Below are 20855 nucleotides of genomic sequence, written 5' to 3'. Positions count from 1 at the left end.
TATTAGTATTTTTTGGAATGAGATCTCCAGCTTATGATTTTTTTTTGTGATTCTTTCCAATTGTGACCTCTCCTTCCGTTCCGACTCCTTCTCGCATAAACACCTCCACCACAGCCAGCTGACGCCACCCCAGACCTCCTGCCTCTCCACACCTTCTCCGCCACCTCCTCCTCGTACTTCATTGACAATCCCTCTGCCATGTTTGTCCACGGCGGTGTCGAGGACATGGCGCAGCAGCGTACCAGTGGTAGAGCAGCGCATAGCAGCAGGAAGCAGCATGCAACAGGCGAGGCAAGCGGCCGGCGTGGCTAAGGGGGCGGCCGGCAGAAGATGGCCATGATAGGAGGGAGCGCGAGGCACGGGCGCGAATGCGGGGCGAGCGAAGGGATAGGCGGCAGCTGACGGGGCGAGTGCAGCTAGCGAGAGTGTGGCGCGTGGCCAGGGTGTGCGTTGCGCGGGTCACAGTGGTGCGGTGGCTGCGGCGAGCGCGACGGCAGTGGCGGGCGCGATCGATGCGGTGTGGCACACGCGTGGGCATGGAGAGGGAGTGGCCCTGCGGGCGCGGAAGAAGAGCAGCAGGCTCGGGCATGGGCGCGAATAGGAGCGGGCATGTGCCACGAGGTCGATCCGAGGAGCTCGGTGGCTACCCCTGCAATGGCCATCGCGGGCGGCGGTTCTCGACCATGGCGAAATACCTAACGAGAGCAAACGAGAGGGGAAACAGGGGAAAGGCAATAGGAGATCACGACGGTGTCAATGGCGCCCTAGGAGAAGACAGGGGAGCTGATACGTCTCCGACGTATCTATAATTTTTGATTGCTCCATGCTATATTATCTACTGTTTTCGACATTATTGGGCTTTATTATCCACTTTTATATTATTTTTGGGACTAACCTATTAACCGGAGGCCCAGCCCAGAATTGCTGTTTATTGCTTGTTTTAGGGTTTCGAAGGAAAGGAATATCAAACGGAGTCCAAACAGAATGAAACCTTCGGGAACGTGATTTTCTCAACGAACAAGACCCAGGAGACTTGGACCCTACGTCAAGACACAAAAGAGGAGGCCACGAGGTAGGGGGCGCGCCTACCCCCCCCCCCCCGTAGGCGCGCCCTCCACCCTTGTGGGGCCCCTGTTGCTCCACCAACGTACTCCTTCCTCCTATATATACCTACGTACCCCCAAACAATCAGATGCGGAGCCAAAAACCTAATTCCACCGCCGCAACTTTCTGTATCCACGAGATCTCATCCTGGGGCCTGTTCCGAAGCTCCGCCGGAGGGGGCATCGATCACGGAGGGCTTCTACATCAACACCATAGCCCCTCCGATGAAGTGTGAGTAGTTTACCTCAGACCTACGGGTCCATAGTTATTAGCTAGATGGCTTCTTCTCTCTTTTTGGATCTCAATACAATGTTCTCCCCCTCTCTTGTGGAGAACTATTCGATGTAATCTTCTTTTTGCGGTGTGTTTGTTGAGACCGATGAATTGTGGGTTTATAATCAAGTCTATCTATGAACAATATTTGAATCTTCTCTGAATTCTTTTATGTATGATTGGTTATCTTTGCAAGTCTCTTCGAATTATCAGTTTGGTTTGGCCTACTAGATTGATCTTTCTTGCAATGGGAGAAGTGCTTAGCTTTGGGTTCAATCTTGTGGTGTCCTTTCCCAGTGACAGTAGGGGCAGCAAGACACGTATTGTATTGTTGCCATCGAGGATAACAAGATGGGGTTTTCATCATATTGCATGAGTCTATCCCTCTACATCATGTCATCTTGCTTAAGGCGTTACTCTGTTTTTAACTTAATACTCTAGATGCATGCTGGATAGCGGTCGGTGAGTGGAGTAATAGTATTAGATGCAGGCAGGAGTCGGTCTACTTGTCTCGGACGTGATGCCTATATACATGATCATACCTAGATATTCTCATAACTATGCTCAATTCTGTCAATTGCTCAACGGTAATTTGTTCACCCACCGTAGAATACTTATGCTCTCGAGAGAAGCCACTAGTGAAACCTATGGCCCCGGGGTCTATCTTTATCATATTAATCTCCTACTACTTAGTTATTTTCTTTGCTCTTTACTTTGCCTTTATTTTACTCTGCATCTTGATACATCAATTTTGCATCATGCTTTTATATCGATATTTATTGCATTATGGGTTGTTATTTCACATTATGTCACAATACTTATGGCTATTCTCTCTTATTTTACAAGGTTTACATAAGGAGGGAGAATGTCGGCAGCTGGAATTCTGGGCTGGAAAAGGAGCAAATATTATAGACCTATTCTGCACAACTCCAAAAGTCTTGAAACTCCACGGAACACCTTATAATAAATAATGAAAAATCCTTGCCAAAGATGAAGACCAAGGGTCCCACACCCTGCTCACGAGGGTGCCCCCCCCCCGGGTGCGCCCCCTACCTCGTGGGCCCCCTGGTGGCTCTCCGATGACCATCTTCTCCTATATGAAGTCTTTCGTCCAAAAAAAAAGAAGAAGCAACTTTTCGGGACGAAACTCCACCGCCATGAGGCAACCTTGGCGGATCCAATCTAGAGCTCCGGCGGAGCTGTTCTGCCGGGGAAACTTCCCTCCAGGAGGGGGAAATCATCGCCATCGTCATCACCAACGCTCCTCTCATCGGGAGAGGGCAATCTCCATCAACATCTTCATCAGCACCATCTCATCTCAAAACCCTAGTTCATCTCTTGTATCCAATTCTTATCGCCAAGTCCGGGATTGGTGCTAGTAGGTTGCTAGTACTGTAAATTACTCCTCGTAGTTGATGCTAGTTGGTTTATTTGGTGGAAGATCATATGTTCAGATCCTTTATGCATATTAATACCCCTGTGATTATGAACATGAATATGCTTTGTGAGTAGTTACGTTTGTTCCTGAGGACAAGGGATAAGTCTTGCTATTAGTAGTCATGTGAATTTGGTATTCGTTCGATATTTTGATGAGATGTATGTTGTCTAGCCTCTAGTGGTGTTATGTGAACATCGACTACATAACACTTCACCATTATTTGGGCCTAGAGGAAGGCATTGGGAAGTAATAAGTAGATGATGGGTTGCTAGAGTGACAGAAGCTTAAACCCTAGTTTATGCGTTGCTTCGTAAGGGGCTGATTTGGATCCATATGTTTCATGCTATGGTTAGGTTTACCTTAATATTTTTGTTGTAGTTGCGGATGCTTGCAATAGAGGTTAATCATAAGCGGGATGCTTGTTCAAGTAAGAACAACACCCAAGCACCCGTCCACCCACATGTTAAATTATCAAAGTATCGAACGTGAATCATATGAACGTGATGAAAACTAGCTTGACGATATTCCCATGTGTCTTCGGGAGCGCTTTTTCTTATATAAGAGTTTGTACATGCTTGTCCTTTGCTACAAAAAGGATTGGGCCACCTTGTTGCACTTTATTTACTTTTGTTACTTGTTGCTCATTACAAATTATCTCATCACAAAACTATTTGTTACCACTTCTTTCAGTACTTGCAGAGAATACCTTGCTTAAAACCGTTTATCATTTCCTTCTGCTCCTCGTTGGGTTCGACACTCTTACTTATCGAAAGGACTACGATAGATCCCCTATACTTGTGGGTCTTCAAGACTCTTTTCTGGCGTCGTTGCCGGGGAATGAAGCGCCTTTGGTAGGTGGAATTTGGTAAGGAAAAATTAATATAGTGTGCTGAAATTTACTGTCACTTGTTACTATGGAAAGTAATCCTCTGAGGGGCTTGTTCGGGGTATCTTCACCCCGACTAGTAGAGCAAAGAGTTGCTCCTCAACCTACTGAACCTATTGAAAATGAAATTCCTTATGAGTATCCTTCGAGTATAATAGAAAAACTGCTGGCTAATCCTTTTACAGGAGATGGAACAAAGCATCCTGATGAATACCTAATATATGTGGATGAAGTTTGTGGATTATTTAAGCTTGCAGGTATTCCCGATGATGTTGCTAAGAAGAAGGTCTTACCTTTATGTTTGAAGGGAGACGCATTGACATGGTATAGGCTATGTGATGATATGGGATCATGGAACTATAGAAGATTGAAATTGGAATTTCATCAAAAGTATTACCCTATGCATCTTGTTCATCGTGATCGCAATTATATATATATATATATATATATATATATATATATATATTGGCCTCGCGAAGGAGAAAGCATCGCTCAAGCTTGGGGGAGGCTTAAATCAATGTTATATTCATGCCCCAATCATGAGCTCCCAAGAGAAACAATTCTTCAAAAAAATTATGCTCGGCTTTCTAAAAATAATCGCACCATGCTCGACACTTCTTGTGCTGGCTCTTTTATGATGAAGACTATTGGATTTAGATGGGATTTATTGGATAGAATTAAATGCAACTCTGAAGATTGGGACCTCGACAATGGTAAGGAGTCAGGTATGACACCTAAGTCTGATTGTGTTAAATCTTTTATGGATACCGATATTTTCCGTAAGTTTAGCACTAAATATGGACTTGATTCTGAGATAGTAACTTCTTTCTGTGAATCTTTTGCTACTTATGTTGATCACCCTAAGGAGAAGTGGTTTAAATATCATCCTCTCATAGAAGTAAAAGTAGCTGCACCTATTAAAGTTGAAGAAAAGACTGTCACTTATAATGATCCTATTGTTCCTACTTCTTATGTTAAGAAACCACCTTTCCCTGTTAGGATAAAGGATCATGCTAAAGCTTCAACTGTGGTTCGTAAAAGCAATATTAAAACATATACACCTCCTGAGCAAGTTAAAGTTGAACCTAATATTGCTATTGTTAAAGATCTCTTGTCTGATAATATAGATGGGCATGTTATTTATTTCTGTGATGAAACTGCTAGAATTGCTAAACCCCGTGATACAGATAAACCTAGACCTGTGATAGGCATGCCTGTTATTTATGTTAAAATAGGAGATCATTGTTATCATGGCTTATGTGATATGGGTGCTAGTGCTAGTGCAATACCTATTGACTTATACAACGAAATTATGCATGATATTGCACCTCTTGAGTTAGAAGATATTGATGTCACTATTAAACTTGCTAATAGAGATACTATTTCACCAATGGGAATTGTTAGAGATGTTGAAGTCTTGTGTGGGAAAACTAAATATCCTGCTGATTTTCTTGTTCTTGGTTCTCCACAAGATAGCTTTTGTCCCATTATATTTGGTAGACCCTTCTTAAATACTGTTAATGCTACCATAGATTGCACAAGGGATGTTGTTACTGTCGGCTTGGATGATATGACTCATGAATTTAATTTCTCTAAATTTAGTAAACAACATCGTGAAGAAGAATTGCCTAGTAAGGATGAAATTATTGGTCTTGCTTCTATTGGCGTACCTCCTAGTGATCCTTTAGAACAATATTTGCTAGACCATGAGAATGATATGTTTATGAATGAAAGAAGGGAAATAGATGAAGTATTCTTTAAATAGGAACCTATGCTGAAACACAATTTGCCTGTTGAAATCCTAGGGGATCCCCCTCCACCTAAGGGTGATCTCGTGTTTGAGCTTAAACCGTTGCCTGACAATCTTAAATATGCTTATCTTGATGAAAAGAAGATATATCATGTTATTATTAGTGCTAACCTTTCAGAGCATGAAGAAGAAAGATTATTGAAAACTCTGAAGAAGCGTCATGCTGCTATTGGATATACTCTTGATGATCTTAAGGGCATTAGTCCCACTCTATGTCAACATAAAATAAATTTGGAAGCAGATGCCAAACCAGTTCGTGATCCTCAACGACGTATGAATCCTAAAATGAAAGAAGTGTAAGAAAAGAAATACTAAAGCTTCTGGAGGCAGGTATAATTTATCCCGTTGCTGATAGTCAGTGGGTAAGTCCTGTTCATTGTGTCCCTAAGAAGGGAGGTATTACTGTTGTTCCTAATGATAAAGATGAACTGATTCCACAAAGAATTATTATAGGTTATATGATGGTAATTGATTTCCGCAAATTAAATAAGGCTACTAAGAAAGATCATTACCCCTTACCTTTTATTGATCAAATGCTAGTATGCAAACATACACATTACTGCTTTCTAGATGGTTATTCTGGTTTCTCTCAAATACCTGTGTCGGCTAAAGATTAATCAAAGACTACTTTTACATGCCCTTTTGGTACTTTTGCTTATAGACGTATGCCTTTTGGTTTATGTAATGCACCTGCTACCTTTCAAAGATGCATGATGACTATATTCTCTGACTTTTGTGAAAAGATTTGTGAGGTTTTCATGGATGACTTTTCCGTCTATGGATCTTCTTTTGATGATTGCTTAAGCAATCTTGATCGAGTTTTGCAGAGATGTGAGGAAACTAATCTTGTCTTGAATTGGGAAAAGTGCCAATTTATGGTTAATGAAGGTATTGTCTTGGGGCATAAAGTTTCTGAAAGAGGTATTGAAGTTGATAAAGCCAAGGTTGATGCTATTGAAAGATGCCATGTCCCAAGGACATCAAAGGTATAATAAGTTTCCTTGGTCACGCCGGATTTTATAGGAGGTTCATTAAGGACTTCTCAAAAATTTCTCGGCCTCTGACTAATTTATTACAAAAAGATATACCATTTGTCTTTGATGATGATTGTGTAGAAGCATTTGAAATACTTAAGAAAGCATTAGTCTCTGCATCTATTGTTCAGCCACCTGATTGGAATTTACCCTTTAAAATCATGTGTGATGCTAGCGATTATGCTGTAGGTGATGTTCTAGGCAAAGAGTTGATAAGAAATTAAATGTTATCCATTATGCTAGTAAGACTCTAGAAAATGCTCAAAGAAATTATGCTACTACTGAAAAAGAACTTTTAGCAGTTGTATTTGCTTGTGATAAGTTCAGACCTTATATTGTTGATTCTAAAGTAACTATCCACACTGATCATGCTGCTATTAAATATCTTATGGAGAAGAAAGATGCTAAACCTAGACTTATCACATGGTTTCTCTTGCTACAAGAATTTAATTTGCATATTGTTGATAGAAAAGGAGCTGAGGACCCCGTTGCAGACAACTTATCTAGGTTAGAGAATGTTCTTGATGACCCACTACCTATTGATGATAGCTTTCTTGATGAACAATTAAATGTCATAAGTACTTCTCGCAGTACCGCTTGGTATGCTGATTATGCTAATTACATTGTTGCTAAGTTCATACCACCTAGCTTCACATACCAACAAAAGAAAAAGTTCTTCTATGATTTGAGATATTACTTTTGGGATGACCCACGTCTTTATAAAGAAGGAGTAGATGGTGTTATTATACATTGTGTACCTGAGCATGAACAGGAACAGATCCTACGCAAGTGCCACTCCGAAACTTATGGAGGACACCACGCAGGAGATAGAACTGCACATAAGGTATTGCAATCCGGTTTTTATTGGCCTACTCTCTTTAAGGATGCCCGTAAGTTTGTCCTATCTTGTGATGAATGTCAAAGAATTGGTAATATTAGTAGACGTCAAGAAATGCCTATGAATTACTCACTTGTTATTGAACCGTTTGATGTTTGGGGCTTTGATTATATGGGACCTTTTCCTGCCTCTAATGGATATACACATATTTTAGTTGCTGTTGATTACATTACTAAGTGGGTAGAAGCTATTCCAACTAGTAGTCTGATCATAACACTTCTATTAAAATGCTTAAAGAAGTTATTTTTCCGAGGTTTGGAGTCCCTAGATATTTAATGACTGATGGTGGTTCACATTTTATTCATGGTGCTTTCCATAAAATGCTTGCTAAATATGATGTCGATCATAGAATTGCATCTCCGTATCACCCACAGTCTAGTGGTCAAGTAGAATTGAGTAATAGAGAACTCAAATTAATTTTGCAAAAGACTGTCAATAGGTCTAGAAATAATTGGTCCAAGAAACTTAATGATGCATTATGGGCCTATAGAACTGCATATAAAAATCCTATGGGTATGTCTCCATATAAAATGGTCTATGGAAAAGCATGTCACTTACCTCTTGAACTAGAACACAAGGCTTATTGGGCTATTAAAGAACTAAATTATGATTTTAAACTTGCCGGTGAGAAGAGGTTATTTGATATTAGCTCACTAGATGAATGGAGAACTCAAGCTTATGAAAATGCCAAGTTGTTTAAAGAAAAGGTTAAAAGATGGCATGACAAAAGGATACAAAAGCGTGAGTTTAATGTAGGTGATTATGTATTGCTATACAACTCTCATTTAAGATTTTTTGCGGGAAAACTTCTCTCCAAATGGGAAGGCCCCTATGTTATCGAGGAGGTCTATCGTTCCGGTGCCATAAAAATCAACAACTTCGAAGGCACAAATCCAAAGGTGGTAAACGGTCAAAGAATCAAACATTATATCTCAGGTAATCCCATAAATGTTGAAACCAGTATTATTGAAACCGTAACCCCGGAGGAATACATAAGGGACACTTTCCAGAACGTTTCAGACTCCGAAAGGGAATAGGTATGTGGTACGGTAAGTAAACCGACTCCAAAACAATTTTTAAGGCAATATTTCTCCGTTTTGGAATATTTAGAAAAATAGAAAATTAAGTAGCAGTCCGGGAAGGACACGAGGGACCCACGAGGGTGGAGGGCGCGCCCTACCCCCTGGGCGCGCCCCTACCTCGTGAGCTCCTCGTGTGCCTTCCGGACTCCGTTTTCTTGCACGATACGTATTTTGGTCGGTAAAAATTCACTATATATTCTCCCGAAGGTTTTGACTCCAGTATCACGCAAAAATCCCTTGTCTTTGTTTTGAGCTGTCCTGCTGCAGACAGAGCAACATGTTGTCCCAGGATTCGGAAGGAGAAAGCTATGTGACTGATTACCTTGTAGATCCTAAGGTCTATGGGTATGTGGAGCATTGTGGTTGGACTACGAAAGAAGGAGAAGACTATGAACCCAAGGGAAAGGAGGAGACGAGCTCGGATGAAGATGAAGTCCCACTACCTCAACCTGGGGACATGCATGTGGAGTTCAAAAAGTCAAGCCTCCCGGATAGGGTAAAGAAACCTAAGATCGAGTTTATCCCTTTTCGCCTCTTGCTGGAAAAGAAGCAGGAACTATGCAAAAAGATACTGAGCTTGGAGTAGGAGATCGAGGACCTAAGGGACCAAAATTCTGTCCTCAAGCGCAAATTAAGGAAGAAGCCTACGCCATCAACAAAATCACCACCGTCTCCACCAACAAAGAAGAATTGAGTATCTGGTATGGGCACTCCCCTTGGCAACTGCCAAGCTTGGGGGAGGTGCCCCGGTATCGTATCACCATCACTTTTATCTTTACCGTTTTTCTTAGTTCGATCCTTTTGGTAGTATTTTGATCTAGTAGAATAAAGTTTATGGCATGATCTAGTTTTAAGTTTTGCTTTATGATCTCTCTATGTAATCGAGTCCGTGAGCTATATAATAAAGATTAGTGTTGAGCTAAGGGCTTGATTTTCTTGCTATGATCTTGGGTGAATAAAAGAAAAGAGAAAAAGAATAAAAAGAAACAAAAGTTCATATTGATCTTATTGATAGTAATGACTTCACATAGAAAGAGTGTGATGATTAAAAGTTGTTGGGAGTTGGCACACATAGCTTTGGTCATCGTTGCAATTAATAAGAAGTAATAAGGAAAGAGAGGTTTCACATATAAATATACTATTATTGACATATTTTATGATTGGGAGCACTCATCAAAATATGACATGCTAAAGAGTTGATGTTGGACAAGGAAGACAATGTAATGGGTTATGTTTTCTTATATCTGAGATAAAGTATGTTGTCACTGTTGGGGAACATTGCAGAAAACAAAAAAAATTCCTACATTTTCACCAAGATCAATCTATGGAGTCAACTAGCAACGAGAGGAGAGTGCATCTACATACCCTTGTAGATCGTGCGCGGAAGTGTTCAAGAGAACGGGGATGAGGGAGTCGTACTCGTCATGATCCAAATCACTGAAGATCCTAGCGCCGAACGGACGGCACCTCCGCGTTCAACACACGTACGGTCAGCGTGACGTCTCCTCCTTCTTGATCCAGCAAGGGGGAAGGAGAGGTTGATGAAGATCCAGCAGCATGACAGCGTGCTAGTGGATGCAGCAGTCACCGCGGCAGGGCTTCGCCGAGTTTCTGCGAGAGGGAGAGGTGTAGCAGGGGAGAGGGAGGCGCCAAGACTTCAGGGGTGCGGCTGCCCTCCCTCCCTCCCCCCTTATATAGGCCCCCTAGGGGGTGCGCCGGCCCTAGGAGATGGGATCTCCTAGGGGGGCGGCGGCCAAGGGGGTGGAGTGCCCCCCAAGGCAAGTGGAGGCGCCCCCTCCCCTAGGGTTCCCAACCCTAGGCGCATGGGGTCCCAAGGGGGGTGCACCAGCCCACTATGGGCTGGTTTCCTCCCCACTTCAGCCCATGGGGCCCTCCGGGATGGGTGGCCCCACCCGGTGGACCCCCGGGACCCTTCCGATGGTCCCGGTACAATACCGTTGACCCTCGAAACTCTCCCGATGGCCGAAACTGCACTTCCTATATATAATTCTTCACCTCCGGACCATTCCGGAACTCCTCGTGACGTCCGGGATCTCATCCGGGACTCCGAAAAACTTTCGGATTACTGCATACTCATATCTCTGCAACCCTAGCGTCACCGAACCTTAAGTGTGTAGACCCTACGGGTTCGGGAGACATGTAGACATGACTGAGACGACTCTCCGGTCAATAACCAACAGCGGGATCTGGATACCCATGTTGGCTCCCACATGCTCCTCGATGATCTCCTCGGATGAACCACGATGTCGAGGATTCAAGCAACCCCGTATACAATTCCCTTTGTCGATCGGTACGTTACTTGCCCGAGATTCGATCGTCGGTATCCCAATACCTCATTCAATCTCGTTACCGGCAAGTCACTTTACTCGTACCGTAATGCATGATCCCGTGACCAGACACTTGGTCACTTTGAGCTCATTATGATGATGCATTACCAAGTGGGCCCAGAGATACCTCTCCGTCATATGGAGTGACAAATCCCAGTCTTGATCCGTGTCAACCCAACAGACACTTTCGGAGATACCCGTAGTATACCTTTATAGTCACCCAGTTACGTTGTGACGTTTGGTACACCCAAAGCACTCCTACGGTATCCGGGAGTTACACGATCTCATGGTCTAAGGAAAAGATACTTGACATTGGAAAAACTCTAGCAAACGAACTATACGATCTTGTGCTATGTTTAGGATTGGGTCTTGTCCATCACATCATTCTCCTAATGATGTGATCTCGTTATCAATGACATCCAATGTCCATAGTCAGGAAACCATGACTATCTGTTGATCAACGAGCTAGTCAACTAGAGGCTTACTAGGGACATGTTGGTGTCTATGCATTCACACATGTATTACGATTTCCGGATAACACAATTATAGCATGAATAAAAGACAATTATCATGAACAAGGAAATATAATAATAATCCTTTTATTATTGCCTCTAGGGCATATTTCCAACAGTCTCCCACTTGCACTAGAGTCAATAATCTAGTTACATTGTGATGAATCGAACACCCATAGAGTTCTGGTGTTGATCATGTTTTGCCCTAGGGAGAGGTTTAGTCAACGGATCTGCGACATTCAGATCCGTATGTACTTTACAAATATCTATGTCTCCATCTTGAACATTTTCACGAATGGAGTTGAAGCGACGCTTGATGTGCCTGGTCTTCTTGTGAAACCTGGGCTCCTTGGCAAGTGCAATAGCTCCAGTGTTGTCACAGAAGAGTTTGATCGGCCCCGACGCATTGGGTATGACTCCTAGGTCGGTGATGAACTCCTTCACCCAAATTGCTTCATGCGCTGCCTCCGAGGCTGCCATGTACTCCGCTTCACATGTAGATCCCGCCACGACGCTCTGCTTGCAGCTGCACCAGCTTACTGCTCCACCATTCAACATATACACGTATCCGGTTTGTGACTTAGAGTCATCCAGATCTGTGTCGAAGCTAGCGTCGACGTAACCCTTTACGACGAGCTCTTCGTCACCTCCATAAACGAGAAACATGTCCTTAGTCCTTTTCAGGTACTTCAGGATATTCTTGACCGCTGTCCAGTGTTCCTTGCCGGGATTACTTTGGTACCTTCCTACCAAACTTACGGCAAGGTTTACATCAGGCCTGGTACACAGCATGGCATACATAATAGACCCTATGGCTGAGGCATAGGGGATGACACTCATCTCTTCTATATCTTCTGCCGTGGTCGGACATTGAGCTGAGCTCAATTTCACACCTTGCAACACAGGCAAGAACCCCTTCTTAGACTGATCCATATTGAACTTCTTCAATATCTTATCAAGGTATGTGCTTTGTGAAAGACCTATGAGGCGTCTTGATCTATCTCTATAGATCTTGATGCCTAATATATAAGCAGCTTCTCCAAGGTCCTTCATTGAAAAACTCTTATTCAAGTAGGCCTTAATGCTGTCCAAAAGTTCTATATCATTTCCCATCAAAAGTATGTCATCTACATATAATATGAGAAATGCTACAGAGCTCCCACTCACTTTCTTGTAAACGCAGGCTTCTCCATAAGTCTGCATAAACCCAAACGCTTTGATCATCTCATCAAAGCGAATGTTCCAACTCCGAGATGCTTGCACCAGCCCATAAATCGAGCGTTGGAGCTTGCACACCTTGTCAGCATTCTTAGGATCGACAAAACCTTCCGGCTGCATCATATACAATTCTTCCTTAAGGAAACCATTAAGGAATGCCGTTTTGACGTCCATTTGCCATATCTCATAATCATAGAATGCGGCAATTGCTAACATGATTCGGACGGACTTCAGCTTCGCTACGGGTGAGAAAGTCTCATCGTAGTCAACCCCTTGAACTTGTCGATAACCCTTAGCGACAAGCCGAGCTTTATAGATGGTCACATTACCATCCGCGTCTGTCTTCTTCTTAAAGATCCATTTATTTTCTATGGCTCGCCGCTCAACGGGCAAGTCAGTCAAAGTCCATACTTCGTTTTCATACATGGATCCTATCTCGGATTTCATGGCTTCCAGCCATTTGTCAGAATCCGGGCCCGCCATCGCTTCTTCATAGTTCGAAGGTTCACCGTTGTCTAACAACATGATTTCCAAGACAGGGTTGCCGTACCACTCTGGTGCGGAACGTGTCCTTGTGGACCTACGAAGTTCAGTAGCAACTTGATCTGAAGTTTCATGATCATCATCATTAACTTCCTCTCTAGTCGGTGCAGGCACCTCAGGAACATTTTCTTGAGTTGCGCCACTTTCCGGTTCAAGAGGTAATACTTCATCAAGTTCTACTTTCCTCCCACTTACTTCTTTCGAGAGAAACTCTTTCTCTAGAAAGGATCCATTCTTGGCAACAAAGATCTTGCCTTCGGATCTGAGGTAGAAGGTATACCCAATAGTTTCTTTAGGGTATCCTATGAAGACGCATTTTTCCGACTTGGGTTCGAGCTTTTCAGGTTGAAGTTTCTTGACATAAGCATCGCATCCCCAAACTTTTAGAAACGACAGCTTAGGTTTCTTCCCAAACCATAATTCATACGGTGTCGTCTCAACGGATTTCGACGGAGCCCTATTTAAAGTGAATGCGGCAGTCTCTAAAGCATAGCCCCAAAATGATAGCGGTAAATCGGTAAGAGACATCATAGATCGCACCATATCTAATAGAGTGCGATTACGACGTTCGGACACACCATTACGCTGAGGTGTTCCAGGCGGCGTGAGTTGTGAAACTATTCCACATTTTCTTAAGTGTGTGCCAAATTCGTGACTCAAGTATTCTCCCCCACGATCTGATCGCAAGAACTTGATTTTCCTGTCACGTTGATTCTCAACCTCACTCTGAAATTCCTTGAACTTTTCAAAGGTCTCAGACTTGTGTTTCATTAAGTAGACATACCCATATCTACTCAAGTCATCAGTGAGGGTGAGAACATAACGATAGCCACCGCGAGCCTCAACACTCATTGGACCGCACACATCAGTATGTATGATTTCCAATAAGTTGGTTGCTCGCTCCATTGTTCCTGAGAATGGAGTCTTGGTCATTTTACCCATGAGGCATGGTTCGCACGTGTCAAATGATTCGTAATCAAGAGACTCTAAAAGTCCATCTGCATGGAGCTTCTTCATGCGTTTGACACCTATGTGACCAAGGCGGCAGTGCCACAAGTATGTGGGACTATCATTATCAACCTTACATCTTTTGGTATTCACACTATGAATATGTGTAGCATTACGCTCGAGATTCATTAAGAATAAACCATTCACCATCGGAGCATGACCATAAAACATATCTCTCATATAAATAGAACAACCATTATTCTCGGATTTAAATGAGTAGCCATCTCGTATTAAACGAGATCCTGATACAATGTTCATGCTCAAAGCTGGCACTAAATAACAATTATTGAGGTTTAAAACTAATCCCGTAGGTAAATGTAGAGGTAGCGTGCCGACGGCGATCACATCGACCTTGGAACCATTCTCGACGCGCATCGTCACCTCGTCCTTCGCCAGTCTCCGGTTATTCTGCAGCTCCTGCTTTGAGTTACAAATGTGAGCAACTGCACCGGTATCAAATACCCAGGAGCTACTACGAGTACTAGTAAGGTACACATCAATTACATGTATATCACATATACCTTTCGTGATGCCGGCCTTCTTGTCCGCTAAGTATTTGGGGCAGTTCCGCTTCCAGTGACCACTTCCCTTGCAATAAAAGCACTCAGTCTCGGGCTTGGGTCCATTCTTTGGCTTCTTCCCGGCAGCTTGCTTACCGGGCGCGGCAACTCCCTTGCCGTCCTTCTTGAAGTTCTTCTTACCCTTGGCTTTCTTGAACTTAGTGGTTTTATTCACCATCAACACTTGATGTTCCTTTTTGACTTCTACCTCTGCTGATTTCAGCATTGCAAATACTTCAGGAATGGTCTTTTCCATCCCCTGCATATTGAAGTTCATCACAAAGCTCTTGTAGCTCGGTGGTAGCGACTGAAGGATTCTGTCAATGACCGCGTCATCCGGGAGATTAACTCCCAGCTGAGTCAAGCGGTTATGTAACCCAGACATAGTGAGTATGTGCTCACTGACAGAATTGTTTTCCTCCATCTTACAGCTGAAGAACTTGTCGGAGACTTCATATCTCTCGACCCGGGCATGAGCTTGAAAAACCATTTTCAGCTCTTCGAACATCTCATATGCTCCGTGTCTCTCAAAACGCTTTTGGAGCCCCGGTTCTAAGCTGTAAAGCATGCTGCACTGAACGAGGGAGTAATCATCAGTACGTGTCTGCCAAGCGTTCATAACGTCTTGTTCTGCAGGGAGAGCAGGTGCTTCACCTAGCGGTGCTTGTAGGACATAATCTTTCTTGGCAGCTATGAGGATGATCCTCAGGTTCCGGACCCAGTCCGTATAGTTGCTGCCATCGTCTTTCAGCTTGGTTTTCTCTAGGAACGCGTTGAAGTTGAGGACAACGTTGGCCATTTGATCTACAAGACATGTTGTAAAGATTTTAGACTAAGTTCATGATAATTAAGTTCATCTAATCAAATTATTCAATGAACTCCCACTCAGATAGACATCCCTCCAGTCATCTAAGTATAACATGATCCGAGTTAACTAGGCCGTGTCCGATCATCACGTGAGACGGACTAGTCAACATCGGTGAACATCTTCATGTTGATCGTATCTTCTATACGACTCATGCTCGACCTTTCGGTCTTCTGTGTTCCGAGGCCATGTCTGTACATGCTAGGCTCGTCAAGTCAACCTAAGTGTTTGCATGTGTAAATCTGTCTTACACCCGTTGTATGTGAACGTTGGAATCTATCACACCCGATCATCACGTGGTGCTTCGAAACAACGAACTGTCGCAACGGTGCACAGTTAGGGGGAACACTTTCTTGAAATTATTATGAGGGATCATCTTATTTACTACCGTCGTTCTAAGTAAACAAGATGCAAAAACATGATAAACATCTCATGCAATCAAATAATAGTGACATGATATGGCCAATATCATATAGCTCCTGTGATCTCCATCTTGGGGCTCCATGATCATCTTGTCACCGGCATGACACCATGATCTCCATCATCATGATCTCCATCATCGTGTCTCCATGAAGTTGCTCGCCAACTATTACTTCTACTACTATGGCTAACACGTTTAGCAATAAAGTAAAGTAATTTACATGGCGTTTCTCAATGACACGCAGGTCATACAAAAAATAAAGACAACTCCTATGGCTCCTGCCGGTTGTCATACTCATCGACATGCAAGTCGTGATTCCTATTACAAGAACATGATCTCATACATCACATATATCATTCATCATTCATCACAACTTTGGCCATATCACATCACAAAACACTTGCTGCAAAAACAAGTTAGACGTCCTCTAATTGTTGTTGCAAGTTTTACGTGGCTGCAAGAGGGTTCTAGCAAGAACGTTTTCTTACCTACGTTAAAGCCACAACGTGATTTGTCAACTTCTATTTACCCTTCATAAGGACCCTTTTTGTCGAATCCGCTCCAACTAAAGTGGGAGAGACAGACACCCGCCAGCCACCTTATGCAACTAGTGCATGTTAGTCGGTGGAACCGGTCTCACGTAAGCGTACGTGTAAGGTTGGTCCGGGCCGCTTCATCCCACAATACCGCTAAAGCAAAATAAGACTAGTAGCGGCAAGAAAGTTGACAACATCTACGCCCACAACAAATTGTGTTCTACTCGTGCAAAGAGAACTACGCATAGACCTAGCTCATGATGCCACTGTTGGGGAACGTCGCAGAAAACAAAAAAATCCTACGTTTTCACCAAGATCAATCTATGGAGTCAACTAGCAATGAGAGGAGAGTGCATCTACATACCCTTGTAGATCGCGCGCGGAAGCGTTCAACAGAACGGGGATGAGGGAGTCGTACTCGTCGTGATCCAAATCACCGAAGATCCTAGCGCCGAACGGACGGCACCTCCGCGTTCAACACACGTACGGTCAGCATGACATCTCCTCCTTCTTGATCCAGCAAGGGGAAAGGAGAGGTTGATGAAGATCCAGCAGCACGACGGTGTGGTGGTGGATGCAGCAGTCACCGCAGCAGGGCTTCGCCGAGTTTCTGCGAGAGGGAGAGGTGTAGCAGGGGAGAGGGAGGCGCCAAGACTTCAGGGGTGCGGCTGCCCTCCCTCCCCCCTCCCCTTTATATAGGCCCCCTAGGGGGTGCGCCGGCCCTAGGAGATGGGATCTCCTAGGGGGGCAGCGGCCAAGGGGGTGGAGTGCCCCCCAAGGCAAGTGGAGGCGCCCCCTCCCTAGGGTTCCCAACCCTAGGCGCATGGGGGCCCAAGGGGGGGCGCACCAGCCCACTATGGGCTGGTTCCCTCCCCACTTCAGCCCATGGGGCCCTCCGAGATGGGTGGCCCCACCCGGTGGACCCCCGGGACCCTTCCGGTGGTCCCGGTACAATACTGTTGACCCCCGAAACTCTCCCGATGGCCGAAACTGCACTTCCTATATATAATTCTTCACCTCCGGACCATTCCGGAACTCCTCGTGATGTCCGGGATCTCATCCGGGACTCCGAACAACTTTCGGGTTACTGCATACTCATATCTCTACAACCCTAGCGTCACCGAACCTTAAGTGTGTAGACCCTACGGGTTCGGGAGACATGTAGACATGACCGAGACGACTCTCCGGTCAATAACCAACAGCGGGATCTGGATACCCATGTTGGCTCCCACATGCTCCTCGATGATCTCATTGGATGAACCACGATGTCGAGGATTCAAGCAACCCCGTATACAATTCCCTTTGTCAATCGGTACGTTACTTGCCCGAGATTCGATCGTCGGTATCCCAATACCTCGTTCAATCTCGTTACCGGCAAGTCACTTTACTCGTACCGTAATGCATGATCCCGTGACCAGACACTTGGTCACTTTGAGCTCATTATGATGATGCATTACCGAGTGGGCCCACAGATACCTCTCCATCATATGGAGTGACAAATCCCAGTCTTGATCCATGTCAACCCAACAGACACTTTCGGAGATACCCGTAGTATACCTTTATAGTCACCCAGTTACGTTGTGACGTTTGGTACACCCAAAGCACTCCTACGGTATCCGGGAGTTACACGATCTCATGGTCTAAGGAAAAGATACTTGACATTGGAAAAACTCTAGCAAACGAACTATACGATCTTGTGCTATGTTTAGGATTGGGTCTTGTCCATCACATCATTCTCCTAATGATGTGATCTCGTTATCAATGACATCCAATGTCCATAGTCAGGAAACCATGACTATCTGTTGATCAACGAGCTAGTCAACTAGAGGCTTACTAGGGACATGTTGGTGTCTATGCATTCACACATGTATTACGATTTCCGGATAGCACAATTATAGCATGAATAAAAGACAATTATCATGAACAAGGAAATATAATAATACTCCTTTTATTATTGCCTCTAGGGCATATTTCCAACAGTCACAGATCATCCAACATGTTGAGCTTGCCTTTCCCCCTCATGCTAGCCAAATTCTCAGCACCAAGTAGAGATACTACTTGTGCTTCCAAATACCCTTAAACCAGTTTTGCCATGAGGGTCCACCATATCTACCTATGGATTGAATAAGATCCTTCAAGCAAGTTGTCATCGGTGCAAAGCAATAAAAATTGCTCTCTAAATATGTATGATTGATTGGTGTGGGAGAAATAAGCTTTATACGATCTTGTGATGTGGAAGTAATAAAAGCGACGGACTGCATAATAAAGGTTCATATCACAAGGGGCAATATAAAGTGACGTTATTTCGCATTAAGATTTTGTGCATCCAACCATAAAAGCGCATGGCAACCTCTGCTTCCCTCTGCGAAGGGCCTATCTTTTATTATTATCTTCTACCTTATGCAAGTGTCATGGTGATCTTCACCTTTCCTTTTTACATTTTACCCTTTGGCAAGCCCGATGTGTTGGAAAGATCCTGATAGATATATCTAATTGGATGTAGGGGAGCATGAGTTATTATTGTTGACATTACCCTTGAGGTAAAAGGTTGTGGGGCGAAACTATAAGCCCCTATTTTTCTCTGTGTCCGATTAAAACTCCGTAACCACAAGTATTGCGCGAGTGTTAGCAATTATGAAGGACTAGATGATAGTTGAGTATGTGGACTTGTTTTTTAGCTCTGACATAGACTCTTTCTGATGTTATGATAAATTGCAATTGTTTCAATGACTAAGGTTATAATTTGTTGGTTCTCAATAAGGTTTCTGATTCATACTTTTGTATTGTGAATAGATCATCACTTGAACATTAGAGATCATATGACAAGAATTATATAAGTTGTTGTTCTAAGAATGATCATGATGCCCTCATGTCCGTATTTTATTTTTATCGACACCTTCATCTCTAAACATGTGGACATATTTTTCAATTTCGGCTTTTCGCTTGAGGACAAGCGAGGTCTAAGCTTGGGGGAGTTGATACGTCCATTTTGCATCATACTTTTATATCGATATTTATTGCATTATGGGCTATTATTTCACATTATGTCACAATACTTATGGCTATTCTCTCTTATTTTACAAGGTTTACATAAGGAGGGAGAATGCCGACAGCTGGAATTCTGGGCTGGAAAAGGAGCAAATATTAGAGACCTATTCTGCACAACTCCAAAAGTCATGAAACTCCACGGAACACCTTATAATAAATAATGAAAAATCCTCACCAAAGAGGAAGGCCGGGGGGCCAACACCCTGCTCATGAGGGTGGGCCCCCCCCCTAGGGCGTGCCCCCTACCTCGTGGGCCCCCTGGTGGCTCTCCGATGACCATCTTCTCCTATATGAAGTCTTTCATCGAGAAAAAAAGAAGAAGCAACTTTTCAGGACGAAACTCCGCCGCCACGAGGCGGAACCTTGGCGAATCCAATCTAGAGCTCCGACATAGCTGTTCTGCCGGGGAAATTTCCCTCCCGGAGGGGGAAATCATCGCCATCGTCATCACCAACGCTCCTCTCATCGGGAGAGGGCAATCTCCATCAACATCTTCATCAGCACCATCTCATCTCAAAACCCTAGTTCATCTCTTGTATCCAATTCTTGTCTCCAAGTCCTGGATTGGTGCTAGTAGGTTGCTAGTAGTGTTAATTACTCCTTGTAGTTGATGCTAGTTGGTTTAATTGGTGGAAGATCATATGTTCAGATCCTTTATGCATATTAATACCCCTCTAATTATGAACATGAATATGCTTTGTGAGTATTTACGTTTGTTCCTGAGGACAAGGGAGAAGTCTTGCTATTAGTAGTCATGTGAATTTGGTATTCGTTCGATATTTTGATGAGATGTATGTTGTCTAGCCTCTAGTGGTGTTATGTGAACGTCGACTACATAACGCTTCACCATTATTTGGGCCTAGAGGAAGGCATTGGGAAGTAATAAGTAGATGATGGGTTGCTAGAGTGACAGAAGATTAAACCCTAGTTTATGTGTTGCTTCGTAAGGGGCTGATTTGGATCCATATGTTTCATACTATGGTTAGGTTTACCTTAATACTTTTGTTGTAGTTGCGGATGCTTGCAATAGAGGTTAATCATAAGTGGGATGCTTGTTCAAGTAAGAACACCACCCAAGCACCCGTCCACCCACATGTCAAATTATCAAAGTACCGAACGCGAATCATATGAACGTGATGAAAACTAGCTTGACGATATTTCCATGTGTCCTCGGGAGCGCTTTTCCTTATATAAGAGTTTGTCCAGGCTTGTCCTTTGCTACAAAAAGGATTGGACCACCTTGCTGCACTTTATTTACTTTTGTTACTTGT

The sequence above is a fragment of the Triticum aestivum genome, chromosome 3A (assembly GCF_018294505.1).
Source record: "Triticum aestivum cultivar Chinese Spring chromosome 3A, IWGSC CS RefSeq v2.1, whole genome shotgun sequence".
NCBI classification, from domain to species: domain Eukaryota; kingdom Viridiplantae; phylum Streptophyta; class Magnoliopsida; order Poales; family Poaceae; genus Triticum; species Triticum aestivum.
Note: the sequence above shows the minus strand (reverse complement) of the source record.